This window comes from Bos grunniens, chromosome 21 (assembly GCF_055505025.1).
Source record: "Bos grunniens cultivar Pamir isolate PY7600 chromosome 21, Bosgru_T2T1.0, whole genome shotgun sequence".
NCBI lineage: Eukaryota > Metazoa > Chordata > Mammalia > Artiodactyla > Bovidae > Bos > Bos grunniens.
The window spans coordinates 49820898-49845099 of record NC_141185.1 but is presented as its reverse complement, the minus strand read 5'-3'; the positions used below and the strand labels follow the sequence as shown (position 1 = coordinate 49845099).

Sequence of the window (24202 nt, the reverse complement as noted above, 5' to 3'; positions counted from 1 at the left end):
GTGATAAACACCCTGATAATATCAGTTTCCACGGCATTCTTCCAAATATCTATCCCCCCTGCTCGGCCCTTCGTCCCAGTTGTCAGTGTGATGCAGCGTGATTATAAATGGGTGAACATTTTTAGATTAAGATTTCATGAGCCACTGTATTAAGTGCTTTTCGGAAGTTCAGGGATCGTGTGTCAAATGCATTTAAGTAAGTTACTTAGTCATGGGAGGAGGGAGAGCACCAGCAGCGCCTGCCTTCCCTGGCAGAAGCACAAGTGTGTGACTGATTCTTGCTGGTAATCTAGCTCTTTCACTAATTTCACTGCGTTTTTCCTGTTCTTTTCTTGAGCTTGAAATAAACCAGATGGCACGTGCAGTGGAATGGTTCTTTCCCTCTTGTCTTATTTGGGGAAATCCCCTTTCTTTCTCTTTGCTTTCACCTTCACTTCCTTTATCAGCTTCACGGGGCTGATAAATATCTACTCTCAATCTGCCAGCCAATTCCCTTTTCATCGGAAGGTAACCTGTCGTCTTTATTTCTTGCAGGAATCTGGTCACTTTTGGTTTTTCCCTTCTCTGTTTTTACATGTTTTCTAGAATGAACCAAAGATGATCGCTGTTCATTGATTCGCACCTTCCTTACAACTGATTCTGAGTTTGGGTTTTTGTTTGTGTTATTTTGTTTAGGACATTCTAGACCTCAGCCATCTTAGAATAATTGTTGTAGTTTCTTTGTGTATTAATATAGGCCCTTTTCTCTCTTGCTTTCTTTTCTTGTAACTTCTGGGTGGAAGGGCTTCTCATTTGCTGTTGTTTCTTGTGTGTGTGTGTCTGAGTTTCTGGGTCATGTCCAACTCTGCGACCCCATGGGCTGTAGCCCGCCAGTCTCCTCTGCCCATGGATTCTCCAGCCAAGAATACTGGAGAGGGTTGCCATTCCCTTCTTCCATTTCCACTTTTTTCCTGGGAATCTCTGGCAGGGACCATGGAGAGTATAGTAGTTCCCCACCACCCTTGTCCCAAGCTCCTGTCCACACCTCAAAATAATTTCTTTGGTCCTAGGGAAGACCGTGGTGAAGTCTTATTCTTTTCATGAAACCTGGCTCTTTGAAAAACCCTAGGAGAGAGAGCCTTCTAATACAATGGAATTCATGTGGCAGAATTTCTGCTACAACCTTCTACTTACAACAGAATGATTTTCTTTTTTTTTTTTTTGCAGTGTGGGTTTTGAGTACTTTTTGACCAATTTAGGCGTATAGATGACTGGGGCAAGGGGTGTTTCAGCCTTCCTGTATCATCTTAGGCTATACTGTCCCTAGGAACAGAGTGCAGGGAGTTCATGCCACCTCTTCTTGCGCTCTGGCATGAGGTTCATAGTGGCTCTGCATGTTCTAACCTTTTTGGCTGGTGCTTGATGTTTTTTAACCCACAAGCTGCTATTTCTGTACTGATACCCTGCAGGTGCTGACATCTCCCTTCAGGATCATTTTCCTATCTGCATGTTTGTTTTTGTGGTCTTGGTTCCAAGGCATCATGTTTTTGGATTATATGTTTTCTATTTATAAAAGGGGGGTGTGGACAGGCCACTAGACCTATTGTTACCCATGAGGCTGGCGCACTGGACCCAGCTGGGTGCAGAGCATGTGACCCAAGGAACTGTTTTATGATCTTTTGTGGTAGTTAAGTAACAGCCAGGTAAAGAGCTTATTAGAGAATTAGAACTGATACCCTTGGGTTTGCCTGGTTTCTGATTTTCTTTTGTTTTCTTTCAAGCGGAGGTTCATTAAGTTCAACAAACTGAGCATCTGGTGTGTGCCAGGAAGACAGCTGTCCAGATTAACAAGGGTGTTTGGTTTTGCTGCAGAAAGACTATTCTGGGTTTATTATTATTATTTTAGATTTTTCAGTGTTTGTATTGCAAAAAAAAAAAATTTAGTAGGTAACGCATCTACATGATGAAAGAAAATATTCAAAAGTCACAAAAGTGAGGCAGGAACTACATCTCTGCCCGTCCCTGACCGCCGCCACCTGGTTTTATTCCTTAGAGGCACCACTCTTACTGGTTTTTCATCTTCCAGAGGTGTTCCGGGCACAGCCAAGATACTTTATAACATCTATTAGCAAATGCATTATGATTATCTTTCCCTTTTACACAAATGGTAGCAGACGATACATGCCCTTTTCCACTCAGTATTTCTTTGCAGTACAGGAAGAGCTTCAGTATCCTTTTTCACAAAGGTGATCTATTTTAAATATTCGATTCTGTTACCAAGGCTGCTAAGAACCAGTCTTATTTAGGCAATAGCTTCACATGGAGATCCTAAGGCATTTCTGTGGATGTTGGAGGGCAAATATTTTTCTCCTCTATGTCCTATAGCTCTGAGCCTTGGAGGAGGCTAGGTGAGGGGGAGGGCCTCTCCTGAAGGTCCTCCTATGAAGGGAGAGTGGGACATTGAAAAATGAACGTTGGACCTTAGGCCCTTGGCCTGCGCTCTGGGCAGAAGGTGCTGGAATCACCTGGGAAAGCTTGCTGTGCTTTCTCTGGTCTCCAGGGAAAGCTCTGGGCCTTCCTGATTGGCCTTTCGGCATCTCTACCACGTCTAATCCGTCTCCTACACCCCAGCCCCGGCTCTGTGTTCGCCTTAGGCATAAGAAGGGGAACCCTCCCTTCTTGACACAACGTCCTGTCTGGTCGGCTTTGTTAAGCCCCGGCCCTTCCTTTCCCTCACCCCAGGAAAAACCAGCTCTCACACCTGTGCCTCTGTGAAGCATCCTTCCCAAACAATATTTGGGAATATAATTTTTTTCTCTCCTCAGAAGTCTTTCCCATTCTCCATATCACTTTGTCATCTCCAAGGCCTCTGAGACTCACGTGGCCTTGCTAGGCTCTTGGTGATTACTCTAAAGAGAGTTTAGGGGGTCTTTGTGTTTGAATTTTCTCTGGCTGCAATTGTGTTTTTCTAACCACACTGATTTAAACATGGTCTTATGGTCCTCAGTGGCTTCCATCTTGCCTGCTGCTTTATTTTTCCCTTTTCTTTAAAATCTGCCTTAATCTTCATCTTGTTTTTATTTCCCTCCGAATCTAATTTAGAGTCACCTTGACCTTGCTTTGAATCTTCATAATGTCAGTCAGCCAGTCTAACGGAGAATCGTTGCATTCTGATCTTTGCTCCTCCCTAGGCGTCTACATTCTCAATCAGTTGTGCCATAGCTGCTGTGTGATGTAATATGAGAGGGGATGATGTTATCAGTCAGCTTCTGGAGGTAGAATAGTTACAAGCTTTGAAAAACCACCCCATATCTGCATAGTCACGCTAGGCATGTATTTGTGTACTTTACTTAGTCATATCAGTGACAACAGTTAAAAAAAATCAGGAAGTCCAACACAGGATTGCCGAATTTTGTTTTTCAAATAGGGAAATAAAAAAGCTCTGTTCTCTTCCATCATCACCGTCATTTCTTAAGAAAAGACATTTTAACACCAAAAATGAGGGAGGGTCCACCTCCCAGAATAAAGAGCAGCCTTCTAAACAGAACGTATTTAGATTGATTAAAAAGGTGGAGGGCTTCCCTGGTGGGCTAGTGGATAAGAATCCGCCTGCCAGTGCAGGGATGTGTGTTAGTCACTCAGTCACGTCCAACTCTTTGCGACCCCATGGGCTGTAGCCCACCAGGCTCTTCTGTCCATGGGGTTCTCCCGGCAAGAATACTGAAGTGGATTGCCATTTCCTCTCCAGGGGATCTTCCCGACCCAGGGATAGAACCTGGGTCTCCTGCACTGCAGGCAGATTCTTTACCATCTGAGCCACCAGGAAAGCCAGTACAGGAGACATGGGTTCAATCGCTGGTCCTGGAAAATCCCAGATGTCATGGGGCAGCCAAGCCCATGAGCTACAGTGAGAGAAGCCACCACAGTGAGAAGCCCAAGCACCCCTACAGAGTAGCCTGTGCACAGCAACAAAGACCCAGTGGAGCCAAAAGTTTAAGTACATAAATAATTGTTTGAAACAGTTTTGCTAATGGAAATTGAATCATGGCATTTGAGAGGGTCTGAAGTAGAGGATTCTATTCAAGGAAGGTTCCACTTTTTCAGTTTCCTTAAACAGTGCCAGCTTTTCTTCTGCTGGGAAACAAGGCCATTCACTTAAGCTAACCTAGCTGTGGCATCATTTGGTGCAGTTTTTGCCCAGTTTCTTTTAGGGGATACAGACCACATAATGTCAATATGTGATGGTGCCGTCAGAGTGATGCGAGCTGACTCATGGGAGTCAGGGTACGTTCATGTCTTACATGTGTTCTCTGGTAGTTCACTGGTTAGGGCTCTGCGCTCCCACTGCCAAGGGCCTGAGTTCAATCCCTGGTTGGAGAACTAAGATCCTGCAAGCTGTGGCAAAAAAAAAAACTAAACCACAGTAATAAAGTGCCGTGTTGTAGTTCTTAAGGAAGAGGCGTGGGGGAAGCCAGGGTGGGACCTCCACAGCTTGGAATGAGGCCCTTTGATGTGATGTCTTTTGAAGTGTATGTTTACACGTATTAAATTCTTGATGTAATATGTCAGGGGGTGGCTCATATTGTTTCTGAGATGCAATGTGACTTTTCATTTGAGTCCCCATGGCACCCTCTGCTCTCCTCCAGCAGTCAGTACCACGACATTCCTTCTGGGTTACAGATATGTCCCAATCCAAGACCAAGGGTATGTCCTTGATTTTCTTTGAGTTCTCCTTAAATTAAGAACACTCAGACTTTTAGAGTTCATATTAATGATAATTGGCAATATTTTAAAGGTATGCCTGGATCACTGGGATGACCATATTATATTAGGGTCCAGCCAGGCCACCTCAGTGCCTCTTATTATTTTTTTTAAAAATTTTTAAATTTCTATTTTTATTTATTTATTTGGCTGCACCAGGTCTTAACTGGACTCTTAACCACTGGACCTGGAGAAGGAAATGGCAACCCACCCTAGTAATCTTGCCTGGAGAATCCCATGGGCAGAGGAGCCTGGCAGGCTACAGTCCACGGGGCCACAAGAGTCGGACACGACTTAGCAACTAAACAACCAAACAACCAAAATCAACCACTGGACCACCGGGGAGGTCCCTCAGTGCCATTTGTGTATAAATTTCTGGTAACTTAGAGCCAGGTTAACCTGCTATGAGAAAAACACAGAGACAGACTTAGTGTGGAGAAAAGATGGTGTCAGATGAAGCCAAGTGTGCAAATGAAGGCTGAAACAGGGGTTCCAGCAGAGGAAAGTGGTGTAGTCGAGTGTAGTCAATCTGAATTATACTCTTTGGGTAATTTTATTTGTTTTTCTTTGTACATTCATTTTAGTCTCCATAATTGGAAAAGTGCTAAGGTAAATTTATGCCTGGTTTTATGTTTATATGTTTTAAGAAATAGTATAGGAAATAATAATTGAATAAAAGTAATTCAATGTAAAGACTTCTCTGGCGGTCCAGTGATTAAAACTCTGGGCTCCCAAGACAGAGGGTTCGAGTTCTATCCTTGGTTGAGGAACTAAGATCCCACATGCTACTCAGTGTGTCCAATAAATACATAAATTAGAGCTCCTTTCTTCTGGGGTCCCTGCATTTAAAAAAGAAAACAAAGCAATTTGATGTAAGAATCGAATAAAAGGCAGGACTATTTTTTTTCCCATAGAGGGGGCCACCTGGCCCCTGAGTTTGAAATACCCCAGTGGAAATCTAACCTCAAGACAGAGGTTTCCAGTCACATTTGTGTCATGCATGGCTCCTTTCCACATGTTTTTGTTGAACACTTTAGAAATACCCTTTGAGTCTGTTCCTTGCTTTGTTCACTTAACGAGGGGCAATGCGTTTTAGCAAATCTCCGCATGTATTGTTTGGCATCCTGTTCACTTTTCTCCAATACCCAGCTATGACATTACTGCTCTCAAGAAATTCAGGAAAGCACAGTATTCCCAGGATGACGTGATAGCACTGAAGTGGTTTTTTTTTTTTTGGCCACACCACAGAGCATGTGGGATCTTAGTTCCCCAACCAGGGATCAAACCCTCACCCTTGCCTTCGAAGCTCAGAGTCTTAACCACTGGATCTTCAGGGGAGTCCCTGCTCTGGCGTCTTTCAATAAACATTTACTGAGCCCTCTCTTTGGGGGGCCTCTACCATCCAGGCTCCTCTCTGGGGACTGGACACCCTCTGTCCCACTGTTGGCCCCTTGTTTGGCCCAGAGGTGGATTTCCATGAATGCTTGCTGAGCTTCCAGCCCCTCCCAGCTATAGCTTCCTGTGTGGCCTGGACTGTAGGCTTCAGCTTCTCAGATTCCGAATACCCCAGCTGCAATTCCCGTTTCTATTCTGATCATGTAAATAAAGTGCTCGCTCACTCTTGTCAATGACATTAAAAAATGTGCCCTTCTAAATAGTAAGATGATGGAAAGTGCCAAGGAGATGATAGTCAAGCATACTTTTTTCCCAATTTAGAAAACTCAGTCCCTTTCACTTGGTCTGTCATTAATGTCACCCATCACTCTATTTATTGCCTCTACATAGCTGGATGTTACCCTAAAATTGCGAGAGAAATCTTGACTTTGCCACCAAAGAGCCTGTGAGGGGAATGCATATTTCCGGAAGCCCCTCTTTGATGGGAGAGGATGTGCAGAGCTGCTGTCAGTGGAGCCAAAGGGATCAGGATCCATCCAGCTCTGTGAAAGCTCTCTAAGACAGACAGGTGGCTTGTTTCTCTGTATTCCTAGAGCCCTTCCCAGGCCTGGCCCAGGGGGGGTCTCCAGGCCTCAGCCTCCTCCTCCCTGGCATTAGTAATAACTCACAGAACTGTCATGAGTACCGAGTGAGGTAATGTCTGAGGACGCACTCTGTAAACAATAAATTCCATATAGGTCTCTACTGTCAACACCGGTGCACTTTGTGACTTGTTTGAGGATTAACCAATGTAATGTATTAATATTTAGCTCACAAGCATTTGATTAACTGTAGAGCTACACAAATAGGAATTTTGTTTTCATCTGGTTCTACTCCTTCCTTTTGAAGAGACAGTGACTTGTTAGTTAGAATTAGCCAGAGAGCACTTACTGGATTTCAGAGTGAGGGTCTTTGACCCCTAATGTGTGAATCATAAACTTTATAAATTCTCTGGGGGAGCTAATAGACAAGCTACAGGTCAGGAATGGGTACGGGAATGTGTAGAATGTCTGTGATCTGCTCATCACCTGCATGAGATGGTTAAATTGGGGTTGCTGGTGATCGCTCACAAGCAAGTTCAGGACCTGGACTAATCAGGCTTGAAGAGACCTACACTTTGGGCTCTGCCCTGGGACCCTCTAGTCCAGTTGGATAAATCAATTTCCTCTTTTGCCACATCTGGTGGACACACCATTGCCAAGTCATCGTGTTTGCATCTAGCGTTTTTGTGGTAACAGCAGGACACTCTATCATCCCCATTTTAATGGGTAAGGAAACTGAGGTGCAAAGAGGTTAAGAAACTTGCCCCAAGTCATACAACCAGTCAGTGGTAGGATTGTGATTCTGGACAAATCGCTCTGCCCCCAAAGCCTGCCACCCTACTGTGAGCAGCCTCACTACCCCACCACCCCTGCACACCTATGGGAGCATCTCCATGAAGCAGAAATCTTTGTAACAAGACTTGTTCTGACCTATTTACACAAACCTGTTCCGAATGTCACAGATGTTTAAGGAAGCATTTTTCCATTTTTCTTAGATATTAAAAATGATCTTGGGGACTTCCCTCGTGGTCCAGTGGTTAAGACCATGCGCTCCTAATGCAGGGGGAGTGGTCAGAGATCCCTGGTCAGAGAACTAAGATCCCACATGCCATAGGGAACAGCCTAAAAAAAGAGATCCCTATTTGTTAAAATCCCATTAACTTCTCAGTCTAGGTTAACCTTCGGATTAGTTGTATTCAGATTTAAATTTTCTAGCTCAAATAAGCTTATGCCGACAGTTTTGTTGCATTGGGTGTTTTGGAGTAGGAAGCAGGTGCCGGGAGTCTTCTAATGGTGTTTCAGTATTTATCTGAATGCCAACAATTAATGGGTAGTTTTCTGCTACCTTCTCTTTGGGTATCTTTCCTTTCTTCTGCTACATAGAACAGCCTGTTTATTAATGGCTCAATCCATTAATAAATATTTACAGAGTGCTGCCCCCTCCCTTGCTCCCGTGCTCCACACTCTGAATTGAAACTTGTATAGAATTGTACACTGAGGATTGAATTAGCAGGGCGTGGACCAGAATCCCCAGCAGAGATCAAAGGGACATGAATCATCACTTTTATGTGGCAGTGAGGCTTGCTGATTTTCTAGTCATGAAGAAGTATCTGGAAAACACAAAGGTAGGAAACAGGACGTTTTTGAGGGCCTGGAGGGGATAGTCCTCAACTGAAGACTCCTGAATACTTCAGCAGATTGTCTAAAAACTACTGCAATGTCATGGCAACTTGGGGCGATGTTCACGAGGTGAATGACAATGCTTGTCCAACATCCTACAGGTCGGGTTACACCCAGCCAAACAAGGGCTTCTCATACCTACCGAGGCACATCTGTCCCCCAGTGGGCCAGCCCACTGGGCTCCACCAGGGCACCATCTTCCAAGCTGTTGTCTAGAATTCCCCCTGGAAGTAAAGCCCTGAAGCTTCTTCCACAGTGACCCACTCCCACTGCTCCCAGACCCATTCCTCCTGTCCTACCTGCCAGTTTCCTGGTTGTCCAGGATCTTCAGGCCTTGGCTCCACTCCTGAGCCCAGCTTGAGGTCTGCACCCACCCCTTCTTTCCCTCTTTTCTGTTCCCTCCCTTCCCTAGATGGCTCTCTAGCCATCTGAGTCCCCCCCCTCCTTCTTGCCTCCTTTGAGTTCCTCCAGTATTCATAGTTGGAACTTAGGATTTCATTCTTCATTATATATGGGTTTGCACTGTTTGCTCATTATTTCCTGGACGCCATGTATTGTACTTCTTTCATAGTCCCCATAGGGCTTAGAATGAAGCTGATGCCTTTGGTACCTGTGGGGAGCAGAGTGGAATGTCAGAAGTGGGATGTAGTTTTGCAAATAGCTCCCCCAGTGATATTGACACACTTTGGGTGGTGGGGGTGGGGTGTCTGTCCCCTACTTTTAAAAAGTGAAAATTGGAATTGTTAGTCACTCAGTCGTGTCCAGCTCTTTGCAACCCCACGGACTGTAGCCTGGCAGTCTCCTCTATCCATGGGATTTCTCAGACAAGAATACTGGAGTGGGTTGTCATTCCATTCTCCAGGAGGATCTTCCTGACCCAGGGATTGAAGCCTGGTCTCCTGCGTTGCAGGCAGATTCTTTACCATCTGAGCCACCCAGGAAGCCCCTACTTTTACAAACCACTGCTTTATCCTTGAGGGTGCATCCAACTTACACAAGTAAATCAATTTGGGGAAAATGGGATCATTTTCGCAATAATGGAGAAACATTTCCCTCATTTCCAGTGAAATCTAACTTACCTTCCAGGAAACTAATGTTTGGCATCACATAGGCGCAGGGAAAGCCCAGCAGAGGAAGACCACCTGTAAACTGAGCTCGTGGCTGAGTCTCTGCTCCCTGGGAGGCTCACCTGCCTTCGGTGGAGGTGGAGATGGACTCAGATCAAATGCCTGCCTGAACAGGCAAAATTTAAACAAAAACCGAAGGAGGAAGGCTGCTGGGCGACTAGGAATAACAATGGAGACTTGCCTTCAGGCTTTAAAGAAGGCAGAGAACTCTCATTTGCTTAGTGGGAGGACTGGGAGGAAAGTGCAGAACAACAGTGTGACGTTTGTGTTGGATGGACGAGGAGACAGGAACTTTTGAGAACGTGAACCTCCTTCTGTTTAGCTAAGACCTCAAAATATATCAACCCAGAGAGCTGCCCTTTTCATGTCAGAGCCTCTGAATTTTTATTCTTCTAGATTTTCAGGGTCCTTGGTAGAAAGATCTGACGAAGTCAAGCTCAAGACTGCCTAGGGACCAACTCCCCTGTTCTTCATATGTTGAGAACTCCCTAGCTCTTTCTTTCTTTAAACAATTTTATTTGTTTATTTTTGACTGTGCTGGCCCTTCCTTGCATGGGCTTCTCTTTGTGGTGGCTTCTCTCGTTGCAGAGCACAGGCTCTAGCAGCTTGGGCTTCGGTAGTTGTGGCCTGCAGGTTTAGTTGCTGCTCGGCATATGAGATCTTCCCAGACCAGGGACTGAACCTGTATCCCCTACATTGGCAGGTGGATTCTTATCCACTGTGCCACCACGAAAGTCCTCGAGCTGTTTCTTTACATTTTTATAATCTTGAAATATATAATAAGGCAGACTTCCTGTAAAAAGCTCTAAGCATTTTGCGAACCGTGTCTTGAGTGTATCGGTATTTTATAATTACAAAGCATTTTCTTAACCAACATAATTTCACCAACTTCTTTCCCTCCATAGTCTGTAATGTAATCTCCCCTCCCCTACTTGATAGAAGAAAAAGTGAACTTTCATGAAATGTAAGTAGTTCACTCAAAGTCACTTGGAACAACCTAAACTCAAACCCAAGGCCTATGACTCTAAAATCTATGTTATTTGAACTGAATTTTTAAAAATGGACGGAGGTTCTGAATAGATGTTTTTTCCAAAAAAGATATGCAGATGGCCAACAAACACATGAAAAGACGCTCAACATTGCTAATCATCAGATATACGCAAATCAGAATCCCAATGAGACATCACCTCACACCTGTCAAAATGGCTGTTATCAAAAAGAGAACACATAAATGTTGGTGAGGATGTGGAGAAAGGAGGGTCCTCGCGCACTGTTGGTGGGAGTGTAAACTGGTGCAGCCACTGTGGAAAACAGTTGGAGTTTCCTCAAAAAATTATAAATAGTCCTACCATATGATCCAGCATTTCCATTTCTGGGTATATATCAGAAGAAAACAAAAACACTAATTAGAAAAGATATATGCACACTGATGTTCCTTGCAGCATTATTTACAATCGGATTTCCCTGCTGGCTCAGTGGTAAAGAATCCAGCTGCCAATGCAGGAGACTCAAGTTCAATCTCTGGGTCAAGAAGATCCCGTGGAGAAGGAAATGGCAATCCATTCCAGTATTCTTGCCTGGGAAATCCCATGGACAGAGGAGCCTGGCAGGCTACAGTCCATGGGGTCACAAGAGTCAGACACGACTTAGTGACAAAACAACAAAAATATGGATGTAATCTAAGTGCCCACCAATAGATGAATGGATTAAGAAGATATAGTACATATGCACAGTGGAATATTACTCAGCTATAATAAAGAATGAAATCTTGCCGTTTGCAACAACATGGATGGACCCCGAGGGTACTATGCTAAGGAAATAAGTCAGACAAAAACAAAACACTGTATGATTTCACTTATATGTGGAATCTGAAAAACAAAACAAATGAAGAAACAAAACAGAAACAGAGATAAAGAGAACAAACAGGTGGTTGCTTGAAGGGAGGCAGGTGGGGGGAAGAAGGAAATAGGTGAGGGAGATTTAAGAGTACCAACTTCCAGTTGCAAAATAAATGAATCACTGGTGTGAAATGTACATTGTGGGGAACGTAGTGAATGACTGTTTAATATCTCATGTGGTGATATATCGTAACTAGATTTAAGGTGATCATTTTTTAAAAGTATGGACAGATTGAAACACTTGGTTGTATAACAGGAAGTGATATAGTGTTACAGGTCAGTTTTACTTCAAGAACATATGGGCAAACTCATGGAAAAAGAGATCAGTTGTGTGCTTACCAGAGGCAGGTGGCAGGAGGAGGGGAAATTGACTGAAGAAGGGCAAAAGATACAAACAAAGGTCCTAAGATTAAAAAGCACTAGGGGTGTGATATACAACATGAAATATGAAAGTTGTTCAGAGAGTAAATTCTAAAAGTTCTCATCACAAAGAAAAAGTTTTTTTTTTTTTTTTATTTCTTAATTTTTGTTTCTGTATGAGGTGATGGAGCTTCACTGAACTTATTGCAATCGTCATTTCACGATGTAAATCAAGTCTTTATGCTGTTCACCTTAAACACATGCAGTGCTGTACGTCCAATACATCTCAATGAAAGAAAGAATAAATGGAAGGGAAAAAAAAATCTTTTGTCATTTGATTATACCACAGGGGCTCTTAGGGTAAACTTCAAAATCCCCAGAGAGGGCAAGTGATCTACTCAGAGCTGCACAGCACAGCCCATGCTCCGATTAGGGACTAGCATCACATACCACCAGAAGTACATCGTATGGAGACGCCAATGGGATGGGATCCCCTTCCTCTTCTGAGAGCCAGAATCCAGCACATCTGGGTCCTTCCACTTGAGCTGTGACCTGGACGCTGGGGACAAAGCTCTATTTAGCTCTCAGAAACAGCAGAACTGATGGCAGAGGCTGGGTAGGGGCTCCCTGGAGGCCTGTGAAGCCCCAGAAGGGTGAATGTCTCGAGATACCCTGCCCTTCATTTTTAGCCTAAAGGCCTGAGTATGAGTCAGTGCGTCCTATGGGTCTGCATTTAGCTGGTGGATTTGTCTTCCGGGACGTGGGTACTTGTCTCTGGAATCCACATGACCTTTAAGCTTACTGCTCCAAGCCTGCAGGAGATCCTGTGTCTAGTCCCAGAGCCCGAGGTATATATTAATAAAACAGAAGTAAGTAAAGCATGCCTTACACTGCATACCCTTGCCCCTAGAACCTTCTCTCCCTCTTGGAAGGACAGGGAGTCCAGAACCTTTCCTGCTTTCTAGGCCAAGCCCTGAGGGGAGCTACTGTTCTCACTACTGGCAGAAGGCTGAGCACTAAAGAATTGATGCTTTCGAACTGTGGTGTTGGAGAAGACTCTTGCGAGTCCCTTGGACAGCAAGGAGAGCCAACCAGTCAATCCTAAAGGGAATCAATCCTGAATATTCATTGGAAGGACTGATGCTGAAGCTGAAGCTCCAGTACTTTGGCCAACTAATGCGAAGAAGTGACTCATTGGAAAAGGCCCTGATGCTGGGAAAGATTGAGGGCAGGAGGAGAAGGAGCGACCGAGGGTGAGATGGTTGGATGGCATCACCGACTCAATGGACATGAGTTTGAGCAAACTCCGGGAGATGGTGAAGGACAGTGAAGCCTGGCGTGCTGCAGTCCTGGGAGTCGCAAAGACTGAGTAACTAAACAGCAATGGGCAGAATTCATCATCAGAGGCCAGAGCTGGGAGAGGCCAGGAGCGGATGAGCCCAGCCTGGCCCTGTGGCCATGCGAGTGGGCAGAAGTGTCTCTTCCTAGGGGAGGGGCAAGGGGCTTGACCTGTGGGTTGGTTCTCCTCACAGACCTACTTCCTGCTGCCTGCGTGGTGACAGGCAAGCATCGGGATTATAAAGGGCCACGCATCATGATCATGCTCCTATTACAGCTTCAAAGTGTGTGTCTTAGCCAAGTACTGTGCACCAATCTGGCTCTGGGGCCTTTGGGACAGAATGCTCAGGAATGGGGACTCCCGATTATTTTTATTCTCTCATTAACTGAAGGTGGCTGTAAGTGCTTTGTATTGCAGGTCTGTGTGAAACTTTCTGTTTTAGTGAGTTCCATGGGGTCAATGATTCTTCTTCTTCTTTTTTTTTTTTTTTAATAAGTTAGAACCTAGAGTTTCGTTTTTAATAAATATTTATTTATTTGGCTGCATTGGGTCTTAGTTGCAGCATGTGGGATCTCCAGTTGCGGCATATAGGTTTACCTGTTCCATAGCGTGTGGGGTCTTAGCCCCGTGACCAGGGAACGAACCCACATTCCCTGCATTGCAGGGGCATATTCTTAACCACTGGACCAGGGAAGCCCCAGGGTCAGTCACTGTTCAGCCAAGGGCTGTGCCAGGCACTAGGGCTTGCCCTCCCACCCCATCCCTGGTTTCCTCCATCTAGAAGCTTGTTTGCTGGGTGGGACCTTTGCCGTTCCCATCGCACGCCCTGGAAGTTTCTTCTGTTTAAGAAGTCTGGAGATGCCCTTCTCTTCAGTTGTACCTATCTCTTAAAAATTCCAGGGACTTCCCTGGTGGTCCAGTGGTTAAGACTTCACCCTCCAAAGCAGGGGTCGATCCCAGGTCAGGGAGCTAAGATCCTACATGCTTTCTGGCCAAAACATAAAATAAAAACAGTGTTAAAACAAATTCAATAAAGACTTTAAAAATGGTTCACTTCAAAAAAATCTTTAAAAAAATTCCTGTGTACTAGGCAATTGGGTTTGTTGGTTTCTGATAAACTGAGATTTTCTTTTGATATTACAGAGTTTAATTACAGTATGTATTTTTAAAGTGTTTTTTAAATTATTTATTTAGGATGCACTGGCTCTACGTTGCTGTGCATGGGTTTTCTTGAGTTGCAATGTGAGGCTTCTCATTGCAGTGACTTCTCTTGTCACGGTCTCTAGGACTCTTGGGCTCTAGTAGTCACAGCACTCGGGCTTTAGTCGTTATGGCATATGGGCTTAGTTGCCCCATGGCATGAGGGATCTTCCTGGACCAGGGATCGAACCTGTGTCCCTTGCATTGGCAGGCAGATTCTTAACCACTGGACCACCAAAGATGTCCCACAGTGTATGTTTTTAAATACAGTGTTGGAGTTACCAAATCTCTCCATTAAAATGCCAGTCATATTAGAAAACTATTGGATCTCCGTAGAGGAAACCCCTGGCTTAGAACTTTGGGTTTGTCCTCAGGTTTGCATTGAATGGTTTCTTGACTGTACAGAAAACAATTTTCCTGTAATTTTATTAAGTGCTTTACCCATTGTCTTCCAGTAGAAAGTACTACTCTTTGAGGAAGACTATTTGCTAATGAGAGAGGCCAGCTCCCTTTCGGTAATTTAGTAAATGCATGTAAAAGGGCTCAAATCAATGTGCCTGCTTAACTGGTGACACAGTCTCCAGCTATTTTTAGTTTAGTGACTTCTTTTGTGAAACCTATGGGTTAGTAGTCACTCCTGATACTTAAGTACAAGGTTCACACTTCCTCTCATAAGATGACTTTGCTCTTACTAGACACTTGTAGGACACCTTCTGAAATTGCAGCAGGATGAATGCATGAGCTTATGACTGTGGAAGAATATGGTTAAACGAAACTGTTATCACTTGGGTGAGTTTTCACAAAAAGGCAATTTCAAGCTCTTCATTTTGAACACAACTGAGAGTGAGGTTAACCTAAATGTATTTAATCATTTGGAAATCCCCTTCTCTTTACCAAATTGAGTGTGACTCAGAGCATTCCCTTCCCCTCATAGGACCTGATTTGTAAGGAACTAGCAATTGGATCTTCCTGCCACCACCCACAGCCCAGCACCATAGCCTGGTCCCAGGACGCCAGAGCTGGTCCCTGGTTTGATCTGCTGAAGGAAAGGGCCTGGGTACTCGATGCTTAGTGTTCAGAAGTCAATCAGTTAATTAATCAACGTGTCTTGGCATATCTGGAAAATACAATTACCCCTGTCATTGCCAGGGTTCTCCATCAATTTGGGGCGTGAGGTGATGGCAGTGGTGAGAGGCAGAATTTCAAAACCAGGTTACCCTGAAGGCTCAGTCCATGGGAGTCTCCTTGGGAGGAGGACACACAGGATTGGAACAGCCTGGCTGTGCTGAGAGGTGGTTCTCTGTGCTGCTGGCCAAGGCACTGACCTAGAGAATTGAAATCTCACTGTGAGATCAGAATGGGGCCAAAATCAGCTCAGGTTATCAAGCGTGCACACGTCTGGGTTGACTAGGACATACTTCAGAACCTTCCGTCTCAGCCCCGAGTCACTGAGCACTTAGCAAGTGCAGAGAAACAGCTCCTGAGGGGTGTCCAGGCTTTGTTCCAGCAAATCTGCTCTGGGCTTGTTCCTCCCCTTCTGTGTGACTGTGTGTGGTGTGTACAACAGCCCCAATTTCCTTAGTTAAGTGGCAGATAAAGTAGGGAGAAACTGGCCCTTTTCCTCCTGCTTTCTCCCCAAATATGTCATGTTGCCTTCATTTAGAGTTGACTACTTTTATCTAAGGGCTTCCCAGGTGGCCCAGTGGTAAAGAATCTGCCTGCCAGTGCAGGAGACGAGGTTTGATCCCTGATCCAGGAAGATCCCCTGGAGAAGGAAATGGCAATGCACTCCAGTATTCTTGCCTGGGAAATCCCATGGACAGAGGAGCCTGGCGGGCTCCAGTCCACGGGGTCACAAAGAGTTGGACATGACTTAGCGACTGAACAACTTTTCTCTAAGTTGTCACCAAAAGGTGGACAGATTAGAATGACCTGACCACCATGTGATACGGCCCTTGCCTTCTCCTATACTACTCACAGGGCCTTCTGGAGGAAGCAAGCCTGCCCCAGGCTTACTGTGCTGGCGTGGGGTTTTATTTCAAGGCGTTGAACAGGTTTGCTATGAAAACCGAGCAAGAGTAGATTTACAGGCAGGAAGGAGGTGCAGTTGGAGGAATGGTCTCCGTGGGAAAGGAGGGGTCCCTTGGCAGGAGAGAGGGTGTATGTGTCAGAAGCAGAGGTCCAGGCTGTGGACTGCCAGACCCTTTCAGCATAAACGAAAATGTACCTTGGAACTGTTCATGAACCTTGGTGATGAACATTTACTATCCAGTGATTTATTAAGTGTGTAACATGATTCTGCATTAGAAGAATCGAAAGTGTGTCCTGGGAGTAATCTGAAACTTGTTGGAAGAGCCCAGGCAGTGGATCCACTAGTTATTTCATTGTTGATGAGGCCTCTGTGTCAGTTGGGAAAAGGGCATCTTTTGTGGTACTTGCTACCTGTCAGATTAGTGTTTACTAAGGCAAGATGGAGGAGAGTTTAATGGTGGTGATGGGGTAGCTAATATTTGGGGTTCACTTACTGTATACTGACTTTCCTGGTGGCTCAGTTGGTAAAGAATCCACCTGCCCATGCAGGAGACCCAAATTCAATCCCTGGGTCTGCAAAATCCCCCGGAGAAGGAAATGGCAACTCACTCCGGTATTCTTGCCTGGGAAATGCCATGGACAGAGGAGCCTGGTGGGCTACAGTCCACGGGGTTGCAAAGAGATGGACACTACTGACACTTAACTTACTGTATGTCAGGGACTGATTTAAAATTAACACCTTCGGTTTGCAGACAAGGCCCACAGGAGGTAAGAAATGTGGCCCAAAGACAAACACCAGACCTGGGTGGGGTCAGGGTTTGACACTGGGTCACCTTACTCCAGGGAATGAACCGAAGCATTATCTACTTCAACTAGATTGGATTTGAAAGAGAGAAATCCTTTAAGAGTTTGGTTTCGTTCTCCTTGAGGTGTATTTGACGCAGGACTAATGTCTGTGTTGAAGTTTGCTTGTCAGGTCCTTTGGATGGCAAGGAAAAGGGGGCCCTCTGTTCCCAGCCTGTGATATTTCGTCTCTGGGCTCTCTCACTTCACTTCCCTAGAACAGGAGAGGAAAGGATGGTCCTAACAGCTGAATGTCAGAGGCAATGAGGCCAAGCCAGTGAACACTTGGGCCCAGAGTGCAATTTGTCGTGTGCTATGCAAGTAGCCTGGGAGTATCGTGTTGTTAGCTGATTATGGTTAGTATCAGTTGGAACTTGTCTGGGTGACTTTGGAAAGAGTGTGGCAATGGTTCTCGTCAACCTCTTGAGGACAGGGGTATGGAACAGTTGAGTCATGAGAGGTGCTTTGGATCTGTTCTGTCATAGTTCTGGAGGTTAGATGTCTTAAATCAGGTGTCAGCAAGGTTCTTTTTTAAATGAGTTTTTATTTTTTTAGACCCATGCAGCAAGTGGGATCTTAGTTCCCTGACCAGGAATCGAACCTGTGGCCACTGCATTAGAAGTGTGGAGTCCTAACCACTGGACAACCACTTCCTTGTTGCAAGGTTCTGAGAGCCGGCCGGGTTTTTCTTGAGAGCTCTGAGGGAAATCTGTTCCTTCTGCCCCTCTCCTAGCTTCTGGGGATTGCTAACAATCCTTGGCGTTCTTGGTTCAGAGAGGCATGACCCTCGTCTCTACATCCATCTTCATTCACATGGCCTGTCCTCTGTGTCCAGATGTCTCTCTTCTTTCATGGAAACCAATTGTGGGGTTAAGAGTCACTTGAACCAGTGTGACTGCACTTTAACTTGATCATATCTTCAAAGACCCTATATTCAAATAAGGTCGCATTCATAGTTCCCTGGTGGACGTGGATTTGGGGAAACAGTGTTCACCCGATTATTACCAGCCATTGAGTCTTCTACGTGTGCAGTCTCTGCTTGGTGTTTTTCTCCTTTTCTTCAGTGTAAGTTTTAGGTTTTTAGTAAACATTAGTATTCCAAGGCTGAAACCCCAGTCATGGAGTTGGAATGAATAGGATGGAATTATTGGTGTAAATGGCACAGCTGAAAATATATTACTGTTTGACTTATTTGCAGGAAGAACAGAGGCCCTGAGGGTTGTTAGTTCTTATGAGTTTTATTGTTTAATGGTCCACAAAGTAGACTGGAAAACAGGGCTATCTCCTGTTACCGAGCACAGAGAGAGTGTTTCCTGTGCTCTGAAGCCAAGGACTGCAACTCTATCCCTCAGAATCTCAGAAATTTTGAGCTGAGAGAGACCGTTGGCATCATCAACTTCTAATCTAGTCCTCTCCTTTTACAAATGAGTTCTTTAGGGCCCAGCAAGGTTAAGTGACCTCTTCAAGGTCACCAGCTAAGAAGGGGCAGAGCAAGCACAAGGACCAGGTCCCAGACATCTCTCCTGGAATCTGTGCCTCCATCTGAAAATAATGCCCTTCGTCACGGGGGAGCAGTGAGAAGCCCAGGCCCTCGCACCGGTGGAGATGGAGGTGCCCAAGCGTGTCTTAGAGACCAAGGACGATACTGAAAGTTCTTTTCCTGTTGAGCCTTTGGCAACACCTCGGATTACTTTTTAAATGTTAAGATGACAGATGGAATTTTAACTATCAGTTACAGCACCAAAATCCCACTCATAAAAAGACCGTGTTACGGGACCTCCCTAACAGTCCAGTGGTTAGGACACCAAGCTTCCACTGCAGGGGGCATGGGTTCCATCCCTGGTCAGGAAACTAAGATCCTAGATGATGTGTGGCCCAGCCAAAAAAAAATAGGAAAAAAAAAAAAGACTGTGGTGGGAGCAGAGAAATGTGGGGGTTGGAATGGAAGAAGCACTGATCAGGTACACCGTAGGTGGGGTGGGGAAGGGAAAATGTCTGCTTTCCACCTAATGCATACTCAGCCCTAGGCTGCCAGAGGTCCATTTTAACTGAATTTCACTTGCCCAGGAAGGGAGAGGAAACACACAAAGAGTACGTCTGTGCTTAGTCGTATCCTACTCTTTGTGAGCCCATGGACTTTAGCCCACCAGGCTCCTCTGTCCATGGGATTTCCCAGGCAAGAATACTGGAGTAGGTTGTCATGTCCTCCTCCAGGGGATCTTCCCAACCCAGAGACTGAACCCGTGTCTCCTGTGTCTCCTGCATTGCGGGCCAGTTCTTTACCCACTGAGCCATCGGGGAAGCCACCAAAAGTTCAATAGAAGCTAAGTTTGTTATGGCTGTAACAAGTGCAGAATATTAATTTTTAGTGGCAGGTCGAACTTAGAAAGAAGACCATAAAATAAAATGCAGTAAGAGAAATGCACATGAATATCAAAGAGTCAGTCCACACCTGCCAGTTAATTCCTGGTTTAACGTATATAGTGCGCATGTACGCATGCACACGTGAAGAATCTCCCTCACACAGACTCACACACACACTTCTTCTGAATCCACACTTCACTCATGCCCAGTTCTAATTCTAGCTGCGCCATAAGTCCTTTCCCCACGTTTTTTTTCCCTGGACTACTTATTCTTGTCCCCAAGTTTCTAAAGTCAGTGTAGCGCTAACACAAACTTCTTTTCCCCCCAGCTAAAATGAGAATTCTATTTGATTGTGGTTCTACACAATGCTTAGCACAGTTCCAGGCACACTGTACGTAGGTCATCAGGTCTTTAAGCCCCCTGAAGTTCAAGGAAGGTGGCCCTAGCCATCTACAGTAGAACCACCCTGCTTCTCGGGGCTTCAGCTCAAGGCTCCGCATTTGGACCATAATAATTAGAAACCTCTCATAGGATTGCCTTCAGGAATTAAATCCAATTTTAAACCCTTAGTGTTTTTCAAGGGTTGAGGAAATTAATTCTCTACTGCATTTGCTATTAAAAAATCTTGTAGGAGGACATTGCCTGTCACATTACTCAAGGTCCCCTTATGTAAAGTCTCGAAGAATTTTTTTTTTTTTTTAATAAATTTGTGCCAAAAAAATCCCTCTTTTCTCTGAGTGTCTTCCTGGGAGGTAAGAAGAGTGTAACACATGTTATCTCTGCGTTTTGGAGACTCTCAAGTCTGGCTAGGTTTCCCTTTTCCCCCTGGCAGTCAGAAAGCTCAGATATAGTTTAGACTTAGTCACATGCTTAGTTTTATATATCTTGACGTAGGTATTTTCCTTGTTCAGAGTTTCTTTTCTTTTTAGATTTTGTTCATTGCCATTTTGAAGATATTTTTGGTAATAAAAAAATTGTAGTCATTATGAATTTTGGAAAAGAAAGAAAAGTTTGCCTGTGCTCTAATAATAACCCAGCCAGGGTAACATCCATGAAGATTTAGGGAGATAGTAATTCCTCCTGTGTAATTAGAAATTACAGACTCAGAGAGTCTAGAAATAACAGCGGTTGAAATGTGCAAGGGTTTATTCTCTTGCAGAAAAGAAATCCTGAGATAGGCAGTCTAGGTCTGACACGGTGGCTCCATGGGATCATCATGGACCCCGAGCCTCTGTCTTTCTCCTCTCCTGTCCTCTCAGTGTGGCTCCTAGAGTGACCTCATGGTCCCTTCATGGCCCAAGATGGCTGTTGGAGTTGCAGCCCTCTTGCCTGCATTCCAGGGAGGCAGGGAGGGAAAAGGGCAGAACAGTTAATGCCTTTTTAGGTGTCTCCCCAGAAAGCAGGCCAGCCCCTTCAGAACAGGCCCACATTTAGTCACGTGGACTCTCCTATCTGCAACAGAGGCTGGGATCTGTAGTTGGTTTTTTCTAGCTAGCCATGTTTTCTAGGTTTCTGTTCCGAAGAAAGCAGAGACTTCTTTTGTTCTTTTTTCTTCCGGGCACTCCACAGGGCATATGGGATCTTAGTTCCCTGACCAGGGATCGAACCTGTGTCCCCTGCTTTAGAAGCGTAGAGTCTTAACCACTGGACTGACAGGGAACTCCTGGGACTTCTTACTGGGAAGCACTCAGCAGTTAACTGCATTTCTGAATCTTTCTCTGTGGACGTCTATCCAGTATTCGCTTGAAGCTATCTCAAATAGTTTGTGGAAAGAGTAAAACTGCAGGAGGTTTCCCTGGTGGTCAAATGACTAAGACTCTGTGCTCCTGATGCAGGAGGCTTGGGTTCAATCCCTGATAAGGGAACTAGATCCCACATACTACAACTAAGAGTTCACATGTCCCAACTAAGGGTTCTTTTGCCTTAACTAAAGATCCTACATTAAAAAAAAAAAAAATCCCACATGCCACAACTAAAACCCAGCACAGCCAAATAAATCAATAAAAATAAAATACTAAAAAATAAGTAAGAAGTCGATAGATGACTTCTAAAATTAAAAAAAAAGAGTAAAGGTATAAATAAACATCAGTGTAAATATCAATAAATAAGATGTATTGCATCTTGTTATTTGCTACTTTGCCTTTCCATAATTCTTTTGTATTAACTTATCATTTATACATATACTGATTGGAGAAGGAAATGGCAACCCACTCCAGTATTCTTGCCTGGAGAATCCCATGGACGGAGGAGCCTGGTGGGCTACAGTTCATGGGGTCGCAAAGAGTCGGACACGACTGAGCGACTTCACTTTCACTTTCATACATATACTGATAGTGTATATTTTGAATATTCAATCAGCATAGACTTATTCAAGGCTAGTAGGGACCTTGGTCTTCCCTGGTGGCTCAGTGGTAAAGACTCTGCCTGCCAGTGCAAGAAATGAGAGTTCAGTCCCTGGATGAGGAAGATCCCCTGGAGAAGGAAATGGCAACCTACTCCAGTATTCTTGCCTGGAGAATCCCATGGACAAAGGAGCCTGGTGAGGGCTACAGTCCTTAGCATCGCAAAGAACTGGACATGACTCAGCGACTAAACAACAACAACCCTTTCCCCAAGGGTTGCACATTGGGATGCCTATAGCGACCATTCAGGTACCATCAGTGATTAAGGAGGTCAGAGATCATTGCTGAGGACCATATGGGGACGGTGGCCACCTGGAGAGAGCACAATCTGTCTAGAGGGTCAGCCCTGCTCAGCTCCATTCATTGCTGCCATGTGAGAATGCTGGATCAGTTTCCCAAACCTTCGGATTTTTTTTTTCTTCTCAAGAGAAACCAGAGATTCCGATTTTTATCTGCAATCTCCTGGTGTTTATAACTTGGCAGCTAATAAATACAATTAAAAAAAATGCCAACCAAATGCAATGCCATCCCATGGGTTGCCAGTTTAAGATCTCTGATCTGGCACATCCCTTGTTTTTTAGTGGACAGCCAAGCCCTGGAAAGGTCAGGTGGCTTGTGATGTGGCTGGAGACATGCTCCTTAGTACCCTGCCCCTACCCCCCAACAAAGCCTGGTCCTCTGTGTCTAATTTGTCTCAGAATAGGAAAAAATAAAAAAAATTTGAATTTGAGCAAGGCTACTCTGAAGGTTAATTGAATCTCCCCTCCAACTGGCTTTCATTTTCTTTTTAAATCATTTGGGTGTGATGGAATCAGAAAAAAACTGGGCTTGAATCCCAGCTCTACTATGTTACAGCTTCATGATTTTTGCAGGCTCTTGGTGTCTCATTTGTGTTTTCCTCTACCATCCACTTTCTTTCTTGTTTCTCTTTTTCTTACTTTTCCTCTTTTCAAGTAGCACAGCGTGGTGGTTAAAAGCACGTTCTTTGGAGCCTGATATGTATCTTGGTTTCTTTACCTACTACCTGTGTGACCTTGGGCAAGTCACTCAAGTTTTCTATGGCTCAGTTTCCTCATCTGTTGTCGTTGTTCAGTCACTCAGTCGTGTCTGACTCTTTGCAACCTCATGGACTGTAGCATGCCAGGCTTCCCTGTCTTTTACTATCTCCCAGAGTTGGCTCGAACTCATGTCCATTGTGGAGAAGGCAATGGCACCCCACTCCAGTACTCTTGCCTGGAAAACCCCATGGACGAAGGAGCCTGGTAGGCTGCAGTCCACGGGGTCGCTAAGAGTCGGACACGACTGAGCGACTTCACTTTCACTTTTCACTTTCATGCATTGGAGAAGGAAATGGCAACCCACTCCAGTGCTCTTGCCTGGAGAATCCCAGGGACGGGGGAGCTTGGTGGGCTGTCATCTCTGGGGTCGCACAGAGTTGGACATGACTGAAGCGACTTAGCAGCAGCAGCAGCATGTCCACTGAGTTGATGATGCCATCCAACCATCTCCTCTGTTGCCCGCTTCTCCTGCCTTCAATCTTTCCCAGCATCAGGGTCTTTTCCAGTGAGTCAGCTCTTCCCATCAGGTGGCCAAAGTGTTGGAGCTTCAGCTTCAGCATCAGTCCTTCCAATGAATATTCAGGGTTGATTTCCTTTAGGATTGACTGGTTTGATCTCCTTGCAGTCCAAGGGACTCTGAAGAGTCTTCTCATCTGTAAAATGGAATAATAATAGTACCTACCTCAGAGGTACTCTTAAAAGCATTAGGACGCATTTTACATGAAATATAAGGGGAGCTCGGCACCTAGATGGTGCTCTGTAAACACTGCTGTCTCTCCCTCTCCCTGTTTCTCTTTTTGTTTCCTCTGCTGCTTTGGAAGCCATGGGTCTTTAACCCAGAAGGCCCGGCTCTGGTTCCCCATCTCACGGTGAGCGTTTCAGCCCTGGATGGCCCAGCACAGCCAGCCTCCAGCCCGCAGTGTGGCCCAGATCTGGCAGGTGTTATGGCTCCCCACTCGTTACTTTCAGTTCTGTTCCATTTCTGGAACTGCGTTTTTGAGCCCATCTGTGCCCTTTTACTTGTCTCAGCTCCTATTTTTTCTGTCGTTTCCGTATATTTGGAAGAGATGAAACAAGTCAGCTGCCTGCTATCTCGACCTAAACCCAGCTAAATTATTTCATCAGTCACACAGAGATGATCCTTGTCATCGTCGGGTATCTCTGAAAATGATGTTATGAGATAA

The 24202-nt window shown here is 44.9% G+C and overlaps 1 protein-coding gene across 2 annotated transcripts in view; it reads left to right on the top strand.

Annotated features, from left to right (window-relative positions):
* Positions 1–24202, top strand: part of ABHD2 (abhydrolase domain containing 2, acylglycerol lipase) — a 108248-nt gene that overhangs the window by 2463 nt on the left and 81583 nt on the right. The gene's annotated exons all lie outside the window — the stretch shown is intronic.